At 53.0% G+C, this 17,209-nt stretch overlaps 3 long non-coding RNA genes across 4 annotated transcripts in view; 1 reads left to right on the plus strand and 2 right to left on the minus strand.

Annotated features, from left to right (window-relative positions):
- Nucleotides 1-17,209, minus strand: part of LOC141986098 (uncharacterized) — a 184,455-nt gene that overhangs the window by 60,142 nt on the left and 107,104 nt on the right. The window lies entirely within an intron of this gene.
- Nucleotides 11,289-17,209, minus strand: part of LOC141986107 (uncharacterized) — a 37,317-nt gene continuing 31,396 nt past the window's right edge. The window contains exon 3 of the long non-coding RNA XR_012639203.1: nucleotides 11,289-11,699. This is a non-coding gene — a long non-coding RNA (uncharacterized LOC141986107). The remainder of the gene's footprint in view (nucleotides 11,700-17,209) is intronic.
- On the plus strand, nucleotides 14,334-16,748 carry LOC141985705 (uncharacterized). Its single transcript, XR_012638992.1, has 3 exons — nucleotides 14,334-14,499; nucleotides 14,813-14,949; nucleotides 15,541-16,748. It is a non-coding gene; the product is annotated as an uncharacterized LOC141985705 (long non-coding RNA).

The following is a 17,209-nucleotide window of genomic DNA, read 5'->3' on the forward strand; positions in this document are numbered from 1 at the left end:
TGTCACATGACACCACAAACACAACATCACACACACACTCAACACGGCAAACAAAAAGACGCACATGTGAAGTGTGAGGTGCGATGTCTTCTGTTTGCGTGTGTGACGTGCAACATGCAACGTGCAACGTGAGGCGCATTGTGTGTGAGACGTGCAATGTTTTGTGTGTGTGATGTGCGACGCAGGACGTGTTGTGTGTGTGACGTGCGATGTGCTCTGGGTGGGGTCTGTGTGTGTTTCTGCACAAGCTGATTGCGATGTCCCGGAGGCCAACAGCAAAGAGGGTTCGGCGTCAGCTTTCTTGCCCTGCCGTCAGTCTGCCACCTGGCTGGGGTGACAGCGCCTGGGGACCCCAGGAGCTGCTGAGAGACGCGGAGGATCCCTCGGAAGGGAGAAGACGACATGAGAATCAGACTCTTCCAGCAACGAGCCACATTTGCCCAGTGCTGACGCTGTCAGGCCTCCGAATTTTGGGCCAGAAACCAACAGCCAAATCGAGCTGGAAAATTGAACCACTTGCAAATGGCCCTTCTAGCGTCTCACCAGGCCGCAGGCGACCGTCTGGGGGTGAGCTGTGGGCTCCCGAGAGGTAGAATCCAGGGCCTGCCTCTTCGCTTCCCACGGCCAGGTATTTTCAGCCCCCAACAATTAGGGGAAGAACAGGGAGATGAAAAGCCAAAGAAAGTTTCAAGAGTTCTCCTTCCTGGCTGAGCTGGCTGCGCTGCCCAGGTCACGGATGGTCATTCTGGGGAGGGATGTGGGTCTGGTCCACTTTGAAGGCGGTTGATCTGGGGAAGGATGTGGGTCTCAGATATCTGGAGGATTGGCCCAGAGCCCAGTCTTGTGGGGGCACAGCTGGTGGTCCTCATCCTCCTCTGTCTGCCTCTCTTCTGCCAGAGAAGGCAAGCCAGGCGAATACCAATAATGATGCTGTCAATAAAATGGAATCAAGTTGTGGATGTTTTTTCTTTGAAAAAATATTTTCACACTTTTCAATCGGCCCCAATTTCATCAGGCCCTGGTAGTTCCTAGGAGAAATGTGAAGGAGGAGATATTGTAACTCTTCCCTCTTTGTGGGAGCAACAGCTGGCTGGGGTTTTGGCTGCTCAGGCTTTTGTTCCCTGGTTTTACCCACTGGGGTTTCTTTTGCATGGATTTCATGTACCTGTGTGTAAGTTTTTGCCCAAAGGCACCCAGCTGTACACATTTTATCTACTATCGTTACAAGTTGAAGTTGCAGATGGAGGGGGCTCCCAGCAATGGCAGCCTTAAGGGGGTGGGCGGCTAGAAGCTGGGGACTGGATCGGGACCCCCCAACACTTACTGCTGTCTCTGCCTTGCAGTTTTAGTCCCCCCAGATTAGCCTGATTATCACAACAAAATTTTGTTTCTCCTGCTGCTAACAGCCCACCTTCATCGATTGGTCTCGTTAAGAGTTGCTATGGCAACCCCCATTTTCTCATCTTCTCTGTATCTATCTATCTATATCTTCCTGCTGTATTTTCCCCTGCATGCATCTGATGAAGTGGGCTTTAGCCCATGAAAGTTATGCTCAGATAAATTGGTTAGTCTCTAAGGTGCTACAAGTCCTCCTCATATGCTTTTCCTGACTGATTATGCTGAGGGCTCTGCCTGGCTCCAGTGCTCCGGTCCCTCAGCTACCAAGGCCACCTGGGAACCCTGATCGATTCCAGCTTCAAGGAGTGCTGAGATCCATCTGTCTCTTTCTGTGCCTCTGTCTCTCTCTAGGAATAGCCTCCTGACCCTGCCTCCTCTGATCAGTTATAGTTTGCTAGCCCCCCACCCCACCTCCATGGGTGTTTTTGGCTTCTCCATTCACTCTGAAGCAACGCTCCTTGTACGCAAGCTAAAGATCCCTGCAGCCCCAAAAATCCTTGGGGGTTTGCTCAGCAAGTGGGTTACTAGTAGAATGGTTGTGGGGTGAAGGTGGGGATAGGGAGGTGCTGAACCTGGGGCATAGGAGGGTGGCAGATTAAGGTGTTGCTCAGCCCAGCCCGCTGAGTCCAAGGACATATGAGGGGACCAGCATTAAATTGCTGTTCGATCCAGCCCACTGAGTCCCGGGACACATCAGGGGTCAGCTTGCGAGTGCTGATGACCCAGTCCTCTCTGACATGCTATGTTCATGTGTGTGTGCCTGTGTGTCTCTTCATGTTCATTACATTTGGGGGCTGGAAGACCCCAGCCCTGGGGAACCGAGGTCCTGCAGGGTAGCTCCATTGGGAGGGAACTTGCAGAAGGAAGGAGTAGCGCTCCATAGGAAAACACAAGTGACAAAAGCAGCACATTGACAGAATTGCAGAATCTCCCCCCACCAGAAGAGTAACCCTAACAAACGGGCGTATCCCAAGGTAAAGGGCAATTCTGGTAACAGCTCATTTGGGGCTTGTTTGGAAGGGGGATGGACGTCATTCTTGCGACAAGGCACCTGCTATGGCCAAAAACAATTTAGCCCTGTGCGCCCTTCCAGACAAGTCTTATGTCCCAAATACTTTGGGTCTTCCGGGATAAGTCCCCGAATAATCAAGGATCTTGACCAAAAAGGTCGTCACGTCTAAAAAGGAAGAAAGATTGTCGTTGTGGAGACCATGAAACAAGCCCTGCAACTTTTGGACACGTATCCCGACAGTCCACGGGGTGCACGTCAAGGAACGTTCAAAGCGAGACGGGCATTCTTTTTGGGGAGACGAACCCCCATTGCGCTGACCAGGAGAAGGGGGAAGTGGGAGCCTGCAGCGCCATCTAGCGGCCAAAGGAAAAATCGCCGGCTTCTGGACCTGTGTGCGCCCTTGGTTCGGTTCACATGCAAAGCTGTGTCACGCCAGGTTGGGAAAACGGGGTTCTGCTACACGACATCATCCTCTGGAATGACTCAACCCAATAGGACACCTCCTACGATACACTGCTATGAGTGACGCTCTCAAACAGGTCCCCACAGCTCCCCAGCCTCCCCCCACCGGGAGGCAGGTGTGAGAGGATTGTTCTCCCCAACTGACAGAGGGAGAAACAAAGGCTGAGAAAGGTGAAGGGCCTTGTCTTCCATCACACAACCTGTCGGGATAGAGTTGGGAACAGGACCCGGGTGTCCTGACTTTCAAACGAACCATGAGTCTGGAGTTTCACACACTGAATGATCAGAATAAACGGACCTGGAATGATCTACAGACCAACAACCATTCACACTGATTCTTCAGCAAGTGTTTTAGAAGCACGAGAACACCAGCGAGAACCAGGAACGGCTCAGAGACAATCAGCAGCGAGAAGGAGAACAATTCACCAAGCAGATGATTGGTTCTGGCTTATTTGCTGGGCCTTAAACGAGAACAACAAAGTCCTGAATCTACTCCCTGCCACGAGACCCCCTGCTCAGCCAATCAGCGTGGAGACTCTCGCAGTGGGCTGAGGGTTCCCCAGATGGCCCAGGGATGGCTCAGGTCACCGGTGAGGATCACTCTCAGAGCATGCTTCCTGTCCCATCTCTTTGGGAGGCCTCCCACCATGAGGGCTACAGAGCAGCCCACTCCTTGCCAGTGGAGGGAGGGAAGCAGGAAAAGGGAAACCAAAAAAGTCAAACCCCAAGGACTCGAAGGGACAAAGGCCTAGCTGGGGGAAAATTGTCCCACCTTAACCTCCTGTTTTCCGTGCCGAGAATTTGGCCAGCATCGGGTGGATCAGGCTGCCTCGGTACCAAACCTCTCTGGGGCTCTTACCTTCTCCACAGGGACGTCTGTCTTCTCGCTCAGTGAGCAGTGGGAAAGGAGAAAACTCCAGAGAGGCTCCTCGCGCTCACATACGAGACCCTGAATTCTCTCTCAGTCCTCAAGGAGACACCTCAAGAAGGAGACTCCCTGCAGCAAAGCCCCGGGGGTCTCTGAGATCCCCCTGCCCTGCAGCCTGTCCTCCCTGGCCCTTGTCGTGGACTCTCTGTGAGGTCACCGCCTCCCAACCTCCTTTCACCAATCAGCTGAGTGCTGCAAAAGGCCCTTGTGATGTCACTGCCACCCCCACCCCTGCCCTGCCGGGCTCATGTCCTGCCCCGAGCCGGCTCCTGTGCGTGTTTGAGCTGCTCCCCCTGGGTCACCCCCACACACTCAGTGGTCGTGCAAGGGTTCACGCAGGCCACACGTGGAACCATCAGAGAATGCTCAATGTGCCGCACTCGGTTTTGCAGAGATTTGGAGACTTGAAGGCCAGAAGAGACTGTTAGATCATCTCATCTGGCCCCCCTACGCATCACAGGCCTCCTGTATGGCGCAGTAGCGAGTTTTGGACCAAAGCAGACTCGAGAAAGGCATCTCATCAAGGGATGGAGGAAGCACCATTTTCCTTGGCAAAAAGAAAAGGAGTACTCGTGGCACCTTAGAGACTAACCAATTTATTTGAGCATAAGCTTTCGTGAGCTACAGCTCACTTCATCGGATGCATACTGTGGAAAGTGTAGAATATCTTTTTATACACACAAAGCATGAAAAAATACCTCCCCCCACCCTACTCTCCTGCTGGTAATAGCTTATCTAAAGTGATCACTCTCCTTACAATGTGTATGATAATCAAGGTGGGCCATTTCCAACACAAATCCAGGGTTTAACAAGAACATCTGAGGAGGCGGGGGGGGAAACCATCTATTCAGGGGGCACCATCACAGGGCCTAATAACATCAGCCACACTATCAGAGGCTCGTTCACCTGCACATCCACCAATGTGATATATGCCATCATGTGCCAACAATGTCCCTCTGCCATCTACATTGGTCAAACTGGACAGTCTCTACGTAAAAGAATAAATGGACACAAATCAGATGGCAAGAATTATAACATTCATAAACCAGTCGGAGAACACTTCAATCTCTCTGGTCACGCGATTACAGACATGAAAGTTGCGATATTACAACAAAAAAACTTCAAATCCAGACTCCAGCGAGAGACTGTTGAATTGGAATTCATTTGCAAATTGGATACAATTAACTTAGGCTTGAATAGAGACTGGGAGTGGCTAAGTCATTATGCAAGGTAACCTATTTCCCCTTGTTTTTTCCTACCCCCCGCCCCCTCCTCAGACGTTCTTGTTGAACCCTGGATTTGTGCTGGAAATGGCCCACCTTGATTATCATACACATTGTAAACAGAGTGATCACTTTAGATAAGCTATTACCAACAGGAGAGTGGGATGGGAGGAGGTATTGTTTCATGGTCTCTGTGTATATAATGTCTTCTGCAGTTTCCACAGTATGCATCCGATGAAGTGAGCTGTAGCTCACGAAAGCTTATGCTCAAATAAATTGGTTAGTCTCTAAGGTGCCACAAGTCCTCCTTTTCTTTCTCCAGGATGTTAGCTGAGCGTTGCTGTTAAATGTCAGCTGATGAATGCAGCATTTGAAACAATCTGATGGTAAATCCCTTGCCCTCTCAGTTGCTGGAGTTCTCACACCCTCTGCTCTTGGGAGGTCCCCACGTGATGTGGTGTCTTATTTCCATAGCGTCTTGTAGATTAGCTGGGACCTCGGTTTCCACGGTAAAAAATGAAGCGTAACTCCTTCCCTTCCCCCATTTGACTTAGGAAAAATAAATCCTTTCCCCTCCCGCAGCCCCAAACCAGCCCCACAGGAGGTGCTGCGGCCAGGAGAGAGGTGCCTCGCCCCTGGCCCTGAGCTGTTGTGGTAAGAGAGGGCTCGGGTGGGGGTGAGTCCTCTCTCCCTGGGGCAACCTGCACCCCAAACCCCTCATCCCCAACCCCACCCTGAACCCCACACCCCCAGACGGAGCCCTAACCCCCCCCCCGCACCCCAACCCTCTGCCCCATCACCATGTCCGGAGGGGATCACTCTCAGATCCACACCCACCTCTTTGGGAGGACCCCCCACAATGAGAGCAACCCCCCCCGTCACCCACACTCCACACACACCCCTCCTTGGATGGGGGAGGGAAGCAGGGAAAAGGGGGAAAAGAAGCAAGAGAAGAGGAGAAAAGAGGAAAAGGGAAACCAAAAAGGATAAACCCCAAGGGCCCCAGTGATTCCAAGGGTCACAGTCCGAGGTAGGAAATCAAATCCTGCCCCCTTAAGCCAGTGTTGTCTGTGCCGAGAATTCTGCCTGCAGCAGGTGCATCAGACCCAACAGGTTCCAAACCTCTCGGAGCCTCTGCCCTTGTCCAAGGGAAGTTCGTTTTCTGGCACAACCAGGGGTAGGAAAGGAGAAAACTCCACAGAGGCTCCTCCTCATGCTCACAGTCGTGAATCCTAATTCTCTCCCCGGCCTCGAGGGGAGACGTGGAAAAGGAGCCGTGCGGCAGCAAAGCCGGGGGGGTCTCCGAGACTGCCCTGGCCCTGCACCTCGGCCCTGCCCGGCTGATGTCGGGGTCTCTCTGTGAGGTCACCCCCTCCCCACCACCTTTGCCCAATGGGCTGAGTTCCTGCAAAAGCCCTGGGTGATGTCACTGCCCCACCCACCCCTCCCCTCCAAGCTGATGTCCTGCCCCTGCCCAGCCTCTTTGGAGGTTGGAGTTGTTGCCCCTGGATCTAGGGTTGCCAACTTCCGCACCCAACAAAACTGAACACCCTTGCGCCCCGCTTCGCCGAGGTCCCAGCCCTCTCACGCCATCTCCCTCCCCTCCGTCGCTCCCTCTCCCCCACGCTCCCTCACTCGCTCATTGTCACCGCGCTGAGGAGGGCTGGGGAGGGTCCCTTTTCAACTGGGGGTTGTTGGGACGGACCTGGGAAGGAGGGCTGCCTGCCAAGCACCTTTAGGAGGAGGCGTCCCTCCCTGTCAGAAAATCATCTCCCTCCCTCAGCTCAGGGATGGCCTGAATTGCCGCTTCTCCTGGCAGAGCCAGAGGATTGGAAGCAGCAACATCAGACCCCAGTGTGGCTCGCAGGAATGAACACAAACACGCCCTTGTAGCTGAACAGATGGTTAGTTTTACCCCTGGGATACTACAAGGCTAAAGAGAAAGGTGGTGGCCCCACATCTAAGGAATGAAACACAACACAGTCATCATCGTTCTGCCCGTCCTTGCCCCTTTATACTTCTACTGTCTCGCTCCCACCACCGTCGCCCTCTGTGGGTTCAGTGCGAGTGCCACCCTCAGTGCTTCCTACACACACAGACTCACACACACATCTTGCAAGGAAAACCTCACCACGGAGTCACATGCACCTGTTGCTTCCCTGCACCCCTGCTCTCCAGAATCCAATCCCAAGGAAAGCTTGTCGGGCCCAGAGCTGGCAGGGCGTCCGGTGCTGGAGTATTGAAGCTACAGTGACGGCACTCAGAGGAAAGATGCTGAGAGAGTGCAAGTTAAGAATTGGCCGGTCAGGTTTCCGGACCCCTCACAGGTCATTCCCTCACTCGAGCAAAGGGGCACATCTCAATTCTCAGCTGGCTCAGTCGAGCTGCATCGTTCTTGTTTCCACTCAGTCAGGTTTGAGGCCTCTTTCGCATCCTGTCTTTGAGAAGACAGTCAGAAACTACTCTCTGAAATAGCAAATGCAGGAGGACGTGTTATCGCTCCTGCCCCAACAGAGACGGACAAAGAGAGAAATGTTCTCGCTTTGAGGGTGGGACTCCCTGCCCTTGGCCAAAGACGAGCACTCTCTTTGACCTTTGAAACTTATTCAGCTTTTCTTTCAACAGGGAGCCCGAGAGCTCAGGTGCTGGAGCGCTGCATTTGTCAGTGAAGCTCGGTGAGCTCCAATGTCACTCGGCTCTTCTACCAGCAAGGCAAAACACAGGAAGGATTTGCCCATTTGACAATACTGGGGTTGTCTGAGGGTCTGTCCACACTGCACACTGAGCCTTTCTCTATGTGGCCTGGGCTTGCTGACTTGTGTTGCCAAGCCGGTGTTTGAGCATCCAGACTGCAGGGGAAACTCAGGCCTCACACTGTGTCTTTCTGTCAAGGTTCCTTCCCCACTCTGAACGCGAGGGTACAGATGTGGGGACCTGCATGAAAACCTCCTAAGCTTACTTTTACCAGTTAGGTTAAAACTTCCCCAAGGTAGAAACTATTTTACCTTTTGCCCTTGGACTTTCGCTGCTACCACCAAAAGTCTAACCGGGTTTTTTATTAGGAAAGAGCCGTTTGCAAATGTCTTTCCCCCCAAAATCCTCACCAAAACATTGCACCCCCCTTCTTGGGGAAGGTTTGGTAAAAATCCTCACCAATTTGCATAGGTGACCACAGACCCAGACCCTTGGATCTTAAGAACAATAAAAAAGCATTCAGTTTCTTAAAAGAAGAATTTTAATAGAAGAAAAAGTAAAAAGAATCACCTCTGTAAACTCAGGATGGTAAATACCCTACAGGGTAATTAGATTCAAAACATAGAGAATCCCTCTAGGCAAAACCTTAAGTTACAAAAAGACACAGAGACAGGAATATCCATTCCATTCAGCACAGCTTATTTTCTCACCCATTTAAAGGAATCAGAATCTAACGCACATCTAGCTAGATTACTTACTAAGTTCTAAAACACCATTCCTGTTCTGTCCCCGGCAAAAGCATCACACAGACAGATCCCAACCCTTTGTTTCTCCCTCCCCCCAGCTTTTGAAAGTATCTTGTTTCCTCATTGGTCATTTTGGTCAGGTGCCAGCGAGCTTATCCTAGCTTCTTAACCCTTTACATGTGAGAGGGTTTTTCCTCTGGCCAGGAGGGATTTCAAGGTGGTTAGCCTTCCCTTTCTATTTATGACTCTCTCCTACTGCAGTAAGTCATCCTAAGTTACGCTGCTCCCGCTGCGTGAATAACAGAGCTGGATTTGACGCAGCTTCGGTCGGCTTACTGCTGTGTCTACACTGGGCTGGGTCGACGGGAGACGCTCTTCGGTCGACTTCCCTTCCTCCTGCCATTCCCGGCGCAGTCCCAACGGCGACCGGAGAGCGCTCTGCTGTCAATTTAGTGGGTCTTCACTCGACCCCCACGACATCAACGCCCAGTGGATCCACCGCAGCAAACAGAGCCTCCCAACCGTGCTGCCCCATCCACACGGCACGACTTAGACCTGAGTGGGAAATTCAGCTCCTGTGGGGTGTGTCACCCTCATCCGCTGAAGATGCTCCCCGAGTCTCCAGGGATTCCTGCCCTAACTGCTCTCCAGCCGGTTTGTGTCCATACGCTCCCCGCGGGGAGGCTGTGAGTGGCCTGGTTACAAGCGCTGGTTGCTCAGGCCTGGCAGGGAAGGGAAGCTCCGGGCAGCACTGACAGTCTGGAGATCCCTCCGGGGAAGCACAGGCGGTGGGTGGAACAGGCCGGGAGGCGAAGCTGCGGGGTCCTGCGGACGCCCTGAAACCAGCTCACAGACCCCCGGGGGTCACGCTGCCCTACACGCTGTTGCAGTAATGTTTGTACAAGGTGTGACGCTGAAAGAGCAGCTTGTGTCAGAGTGTGTTCAGGCCAACGGATGTGTGTGTTAGTAGAGATCAAAGCGACTGTTCAATGTGCAACTGTATTGGGTGTTTAAACCTCCTGAAAACTCGTGGAATGTTGTTTGCACTGTTTTCACGTCTCTGTGTCCTGTTACGCTGGAATAGCAAAGAGTTGCCTTGTGTAGACCCCGTCACTAAATAACCCCTCAAAGGAGAATGAAGGTGTGTGGGATGCAAGTGAAGAAAAGGTTCATTTCTAAAGAAGGGGTGGTAAGAAGCAGGATTCCTGGGCGGGGGGCAGGAGGGTGTGGTTTGCACTGTTGTTGCCCAGGGTGGGAATGGGGAACTGGGCTCTGGCTTAAAGCGGTGTCGGGCTTCGAGGGGCTGGGTTCAGAGCTGGAGGTTCGGGTTGGGGTGGGGGTTGGGCTCCAGTTTTGGTTCAGGGGTTTCGAGTTGGGGGGCAGGTTATGGGGTCAGGGTTCCAGTTGGGTTCCGGGTAGGGGGTGGGGTTTAGATTTGGGGGGAGGGTTTGGCCAGCAGCAGCACAGAAGTGCGGGTGGCAATGGGGTGCCAGCCAATAGTGGTAAGTCGGGGGTCTTTTAGGTGGTTTTAGTGTCAGAAGCACCCTAGGGAGGGGGTAGGGTCATGTTTACGAGAGGGGGCTAAAGTGTTGGGGAAGGGGGTGGCAAGTTGACCCATCCCACTTCGCACTTCCCACACGGACACGCACAATACGACGAACGTGCAGACGCACACACGTCACACACACACGATGACACAAAACGTCACACAAAAATAATACACGACACAGACACACACACAACACGACACAGAAAGCATCACACACAAAACATCACACACACGACCCACAACATCTCACACACACACACACACTCAACACAACACGACCCACAACATGTCACACTCAACACAACACGACACACAACATGTCACACTCACACACTCAACACGACCCACAACACGTCTCACACTCAACACGACCCACAACACATCTCACAGACACTCAACGACACACAGCACACTGCACATGCGTCGCACACACACAACGTCGCACACACAGTTTGTCGCATGTCCCACGTATCACGTCACGCACATGTCCCACTACGCACATGCACACTCACAACACGTCGTGTGCACGCACACAGTACATGTCACACACACACGAGGCACAGAACACGACACATGACACAAAATGGCACAAGACACAAAATGGCACACATGACATTGAGACACACACGACATTGAGACACACACACAAGACACTGACACGTTGCACGTGGAACACATAGCACATCGCACACACAGCATGCCGACACACGATGTCTCTCACACGCCGACACACACACACGCGGACAAACGACGTCTCTCACACACGATGTCACACACACACACACCGACACGACGTCTCACACACACACGACACTGACACACACGACACCGATTCACACACGACGTCTCACACATGACACCGACTCACACACACGACGTCTCACACACAACACCAACACACACAACACATGACGTCTCACACACGATGTCTCACACATGACACCGTCACACACGACACACGACACACGAGGTCTCACACACACGACACTGACACACACGACACACGACGACTGACTCACACACACGACACACGACATCTCACACAGACACGTACGACACACAACATCTTAAACACACGACACTGACACACACGGCACTGACACACACACACATGACACATGACGTCTCACACACACACCCAACACACAATGTTTCACACACAAACACGACACACGACGTCTCTCACGCATGCCCACACACCCACACATGGTGCAGCCAGGAGTCGTCCGGTTGGCAGCGGAGCAGTCGCGAATGTCAGTGAGATAAGTGTCTGGTTTGGTTAAGGCTTTGCTCACGGCCCGCCTGGCTCCAGGAGGGACTCCCCATCAGCTGGGGCTGGGTTTGTAAGAAAAGGTTCCTGACCAGCTGTGGTTAGGAGAGAGACAAGGTCCCCATTTTCAGGGGCTGCTCATTCCTCTGGACAGGAACGGTGTCTCCTTCGCAGGAGAAGGTGTCATCTAGGAGGATGCCTCCAGCTGGTGAGTTGCTTGCCTTCCTCCCACATTTTTCTCTCTTCTCTTGTGTGTTGGCCAACTTTCTCAGTCTCTCTCTCCTCTGCTCTCCTGGTGCCACCTCCCTTTGTAGGACACGGGTAGGTGTGCATTCCCACAGGTGAGGTCTCGGGAGCCATGGAAAAGTCGGAGCGGACGAAAATCATGCAGGGCAGTAGAAAGGCTGCTGAAAGTTCCTGAAGAGACAAAGGAAATGAGAAGGGGGAAGTCCAGACTAAGACAGGAGTCTAGTCTGTAAAGAGAAACAACGGGAAGTCTAAGCTACAGAAACTCTTCAAGTTGCCAAAAGACATTTAGGATGGGAAATTACTTCTTGAATCCAGTCTCTTTAAGATCTTAGGCTTAGTGTGTGTGTGTATTTGTATTTGCTTAGTAATCTGCCTTCTTCTGTTTGCTATCCCTTATAATCACTGAAAATCTACCTTTTCTAGTGAAACTATTTTTGGTTTATTATTATTATTATTCAACTCAGTTTGTGCAACTGGTGCTCCGTGAGGAAATGCTTTGTGTGTTACTCCAAGGGGCCGCCCGGTGTCACTCTTGCTGCATGAGGGAAATGATTTGAGCATGACCTGAATTGGCCACCCGGTGTCACTGTTGGTCCGGGAGGGAAATGATTTGTGCAATACCTGAATTGGCCACGCGGTGTCACCATTGCTCCGTGAGGGAAATACTTTCTGCATTACTCTAAGTGGCCACCCAGTGTCACTGTTGGTCCAAGAGGGAAATGCTTTGTGCAATACCTGGAATAGCCACCCAGTGGCACTGTTGCTCCGTGAGGGAAATGGTTTGTGCAGTACCCTGAGCGGCCACCCGGGGTCACTGTTGCTCCATGAGGAAATGCTTTGTGCATGACCTGAATTGGCCACACACATCACTGTTGCTCCGGGGGGCGGGAAGGGAGGGAAATTGTTTGTGTGTTACTCCTGAGTGGCCACGTTGTGTCACTCTTCCTCCATGAGGGGAATGCTTTGTGCATTACCCTGTGTGGCCACCCAAGACAACACACACATCACACACAAAACATCACACACACAAAACACGACAGACGACACTGACACACACACACAACACGACACCGACACACAGAGAGAGAACACGTCACACATACAGAAACACGTCTCTCACACACACACAACACAGGACAACGACACACAAACAACATGACACACAAATAAAATGACACACAAAACAGCACACAACATGACACACAAAAATCACACAGAACACACGACACCGACACATACACACACACACACGAGACGAGGCACAAAACGGCAGACAACATGACACAGAAATCACACATGACACCGACACCCACACACAATACGACACACAACACCTCACATGACACACAAAACGGCACACGTGACACACACACACAACACGATGCACAAAACATCGCACACAAAATATCACACACCCACACACAACACCACACACACACAGACAACACGACACACGACACCGACACACGACACACAAAACGGCACATGACACGAGACACAAAAATCTCACACAACACATGACACCGACACACACAACATGCACACAAAACGGCACACAACACGGCACACACCGTCACATGCACACAACACGGCATTCAACATGGCACACACACACTCAACATGGACCACAAGACACACACATAAACACATCTCACACACACAAAACGACACACAAGTCACACACACAACACGTCACACAGCAGAAGGTTTCATCTCGGAGGAGGATGTCCCGGAGTCCCCGGGCGATGCTCTGGAACTGCTCCCCAGGAAGCCAGGCAGGACTCTGGGGAAGTCTCCTCTCGGGGAGCAGCCTGTCTGCAGGACACACAGCTCCCCCGGCTCCACCTTCCTGGCTCTGACCTCGGAGCCTTCAGCCTCCTCTGCCCCTCCCTGCGCTTCCCACAGCCAGTCCGCCCAGGCGGGGTCCTGGGGGAGCCAGAGGGTCCTGCCCCCCAACTCCGCAGTCAGACGGGACTCTCAGCCAGCCAGGAAAACAGAGCTTTATTAGACGACAGGGACATGGTCTAACACAGAGCTTGTAGGTGCAGAGAACAGGACCCCTCAGCCGGGTCCATTTTGGGGGGCAGTGAGCCAGACAACCCCGTCTGCCCTTCACTCCATGTCTCCAGCCAGCCCCCAACTGAAACTCCCCCCAGCCCCTCCTCCTCTGGGCTTTGTCCCTTTCCCTGGCCAGGAGGGCACCTGATTCCTTTGTTCTCCAACCCTTTAGCTCTCACCTTGCAGGGGGGAAGGGCCCAGGGCATCAGGTGCCAGGAAAGAGGGTGTCGGCCATTCTCTGTGTCCAGACCCCTGCACACACCTGCCCTCCAGAGCTCTGCAACGATCATACACCCTTACCCCACCCCCTAGACCCTTAAGAACTGCATAGGGGAAACTGAGGCACCCCCACACGATTCAGAGGAAACATGAAGTCCCGCTTCATCACAGATGACTCCAGGAGGTGACTTGCTTGCTATCCTACCATGTTTTTCTCTGTCTCTCCTCTAGTATGTTGGCCATCACACACACTCTGTCTCTGTCTCTCTCTCTCTGTCCTTGCCTTTCCCTGTGCTGTCTCCCTTCACAGGACACGGGCAGGCACGCTAGGTGTGCATCCCCTCAGGCTGTCTCGGAAGCCAAGAAGCAGTAGGAGGGGACGAAAATCATGCAGGGCAGTGGGTGCGAGAGTGGAGCAGTGACAGTCGGTGTTAACTCCGTCTCCGTTCCTCGAGTGGGGCCGATGTGGATGGGATGAAAGAGTGAGGCAGGGCTGAGGGCAAGATTTCCAGCACCCATCGAGCTTTGTGGAGTGATGGCTCATGCTTGGCTTTTGCAGCTGCTTTCTCAGAGGAATTGTCCAGGAGCCCTAGCCGGAGGAGAATATGGCAGGAGTGGACCTGAGCAGCTTGGACATCCTTCTAAGCAGACGTGAAGAGTCGTCAGCTTTCTGCCTCCCGCATAACTGGCTGTGAGTAAGCGGTCAGTGCTTTCAATTCCTCATCTGTACTCCCTGTAGTACTCTTCACAGGCCGTGGGCTTCCTTGTTGAGTACGAGGCTCTGGAATTAAGGCTGAGGAAGGGACCAGAGTCTCTTGAGCAAAGTGACGATTTTGGGTGCCGTTACAATGGACGCCTTCTAGTTGCAGTTGTAAAGTAGGAACGGGAGATGGGTTGAGGGCGGAGCCATGGGATACGGGAGATGTGAAATGAAGAGACTATGCAACACTGCAGACGGAGATGCTCATATTTTTTGTTCCCCCCCCCCCGTCTGCTGGGTTTAGTACCAAGGAAAAAGAAGTCAAGCCTCAGAGTCTACTGCCCTCATGCGATGGAACGTGAGTGAGAGCAGCGAGCCTGTGACCGTTGTTGATGCCAGGCAAAAGCCCTCCATCTGGGAGCTGAGCAGCCGCCAGTCTCGGTGAGATAAGTGTCTGGTTTGGTGAGGGCTCTCTTCATGCCCCACCTAAGTCCAGTTAGAAAAGCCCCGTAAGGTAGGGCTGGGTTTGTAAGGAAAGGTTCCTACGAGCTGTGGTTATGAGGGAGAAAAGGTCCCCATTTTCGGAGGCTGCTCATTTCTCTGGTCAGCATCGGAGTCGCGTCCGCAGCAGAAGGTTGCATCTGGGAGGATGACTCCAGGTGGTGAGTTGCTTGCTATCCGACCATGTTTTTCTTTCTCTCTCTCTCCTCTAGTATGTTGGCCAACACACACTGTCTCTGTCTCTGTCTCTCGCCTATCCTTGTGCTGTCTCCCTTCACAGGACACGGGCAGGCACCCTAGGTGTTCATCCCCACAGGCTATGTCTCGAGAGCCATGGAGAAGTAGGAGGGGACGAAAATCGTGCAGGGCAGCGGGTGCGAGAGTGGAGCGGTGACTGTCGGTGTTAACTCCGTCTCTGTTCCTCGAGTGGGGCTGATGTGGATGGGATGAAAGAGTGAGGCAGGGCTGAGGGCAAGATTTCCAGCACCCATCGATCTTTGTGTAGTGATGGCTCATGCTTGGCTTTTGCAGCTGCTCTTGCAGAGGAATTGTGCAGGAGCCCTAGCCGGAGGAGAATATGGCAGAGGTGGGCCTGAGCAGCTTGGGCATCTTTCCAAGGAGACATAAACAAGCCACATGTTTCTGCCTTCTGCATAACTGGCTGTGAGGTCAGTGCTTTCAATTCCTCATCTGTACTCCCTGTAGTACTCTTCACAGGCCGTGGGCTTCCTTGTTGAGTACGAGGCTCTGGGATTAAGGCTGAGGAAGGGACCAGTCTCCTGAGCAAAGTGACGATTTTGGGTGCCGTTACAATGGGCGCCTTCTAGTTGCAGTTATAAAGTAGTAATGGGAGATGGGTTGAGGGCGGAGCCGTGGGATACGGGAGATGTGAAATGAAGAGACTACACGACATTGCAGACGGAGATGGTAATTTTTTTTGTTTTTCCCCCACTCTGCTGGCTTTAGTACGAAGGAAAAAGAAGTCAAGCCTCAGAGTCTACTGCCCTCATGCGATGGAAAGTGAGTGAGAGCAGCGAGTCTGTGACCGTTGGTGATGCCAGGCAAGAGCCCTCCATCTGGGAGCCGAGCAAGCGCCAGTCTTGGTGAGATAAGTGTCTGGTTTGGTGAGGGCTCTCTTCACGCCCCACCTGAGTCCGGGTAGGGAAGCCCCGTAAATTAGGGTTTGGTTTGTAAGAAAAGGTTCCTGATGAGCTGTGGTTACGAGGGAGAAAACATCCCCATTTTCAGAAGCTGCTCATTTCTCTGGTCAAGAACGGTGTCTCCTCCACAGCAAAAGGTTGTATCCAAGAGGATGACTCCAGGTGGTGAGTGGCTTGCCTTGCTCTCATGTTTCTCTGTCTTCTCTCGTGTGTTCGTCAACTCTCTCTCTCTCTCTCTCCTCTCCTCTCCTGGTGCCGACGATGACCAGGCCCCGGGTGCCTGGGCCCCAGTGCCCTGCCTGTGCTCCATCTCTTCCTGTATCTGCCTCGCCCCTTCTCCCAGCCCACACTGCCCACCGCTGCCTGGATGAGTTCCCCCTCTCCTCCACTGCACCCCCCTCTGTGGGGTCACTGCCACTCACGTCTGCCTCCTCTCCTCCACCCCCTCCCCCGCTTCCCCACGGGTCACTCCTGGGGCCGGTTTTCTTCACCATCTTCGTGCATGATCTGGAGGATGGGATGGATTGCACCCTCAGCAAGTTCGCAGGTGACACTAAGCTGGGGGGAGAGGGAGATACGCTGGAGGGTCGGGATAGGGTTCAGAGTGACCCAGACAAATTAGAGGATTGGGCCAAAAGAAATCTGATGAGGTTCAGCAAGGACAAGTGCTGAGCCCTGCACTTAGGAGAGAAGAATCCCATGCACTGCCCCAAGTATGCCATGTCCCCGCCCCTAACCGACCCTCCCGGAGCATCCTCAATTCCATGAAACAGCTGTTCTGTGGTGGGCAGGAAGTGCTGGGAAGGAGAGTGGGGAGTTGCTCAGTGGGGCCGCAGGCGGGCGAGACGCACTGGGGGAGGGCAGAGCTTGGCTGCCACTGGGTGCTAAGCACCCACTAATATTTCCTCCTGGGTGATCCAGGCCCGGAGCACCCATGCAGTCGGCTCCTATGATCCCCCTCCCCCAAATCAAAATGCCTAGAGATTTGGGGGAGTCTCTCAGTCTTGTTCATGTTACTAACTTTTCTGGGGGGGTGTCTC

This window comes from Natator depressus, chromosome 4, assembly GCF_965152275.1.
Source record: "Natator depressus isolate rNatDep1 chromosome 4, rNatDep2.hap1, whole genome shotgun sequence".
NCBI classification, from domain to species: Eukaryota; Metazoa; Chordata; order Testudines; family Cheloniidae; genus Natator; species Natator depressus.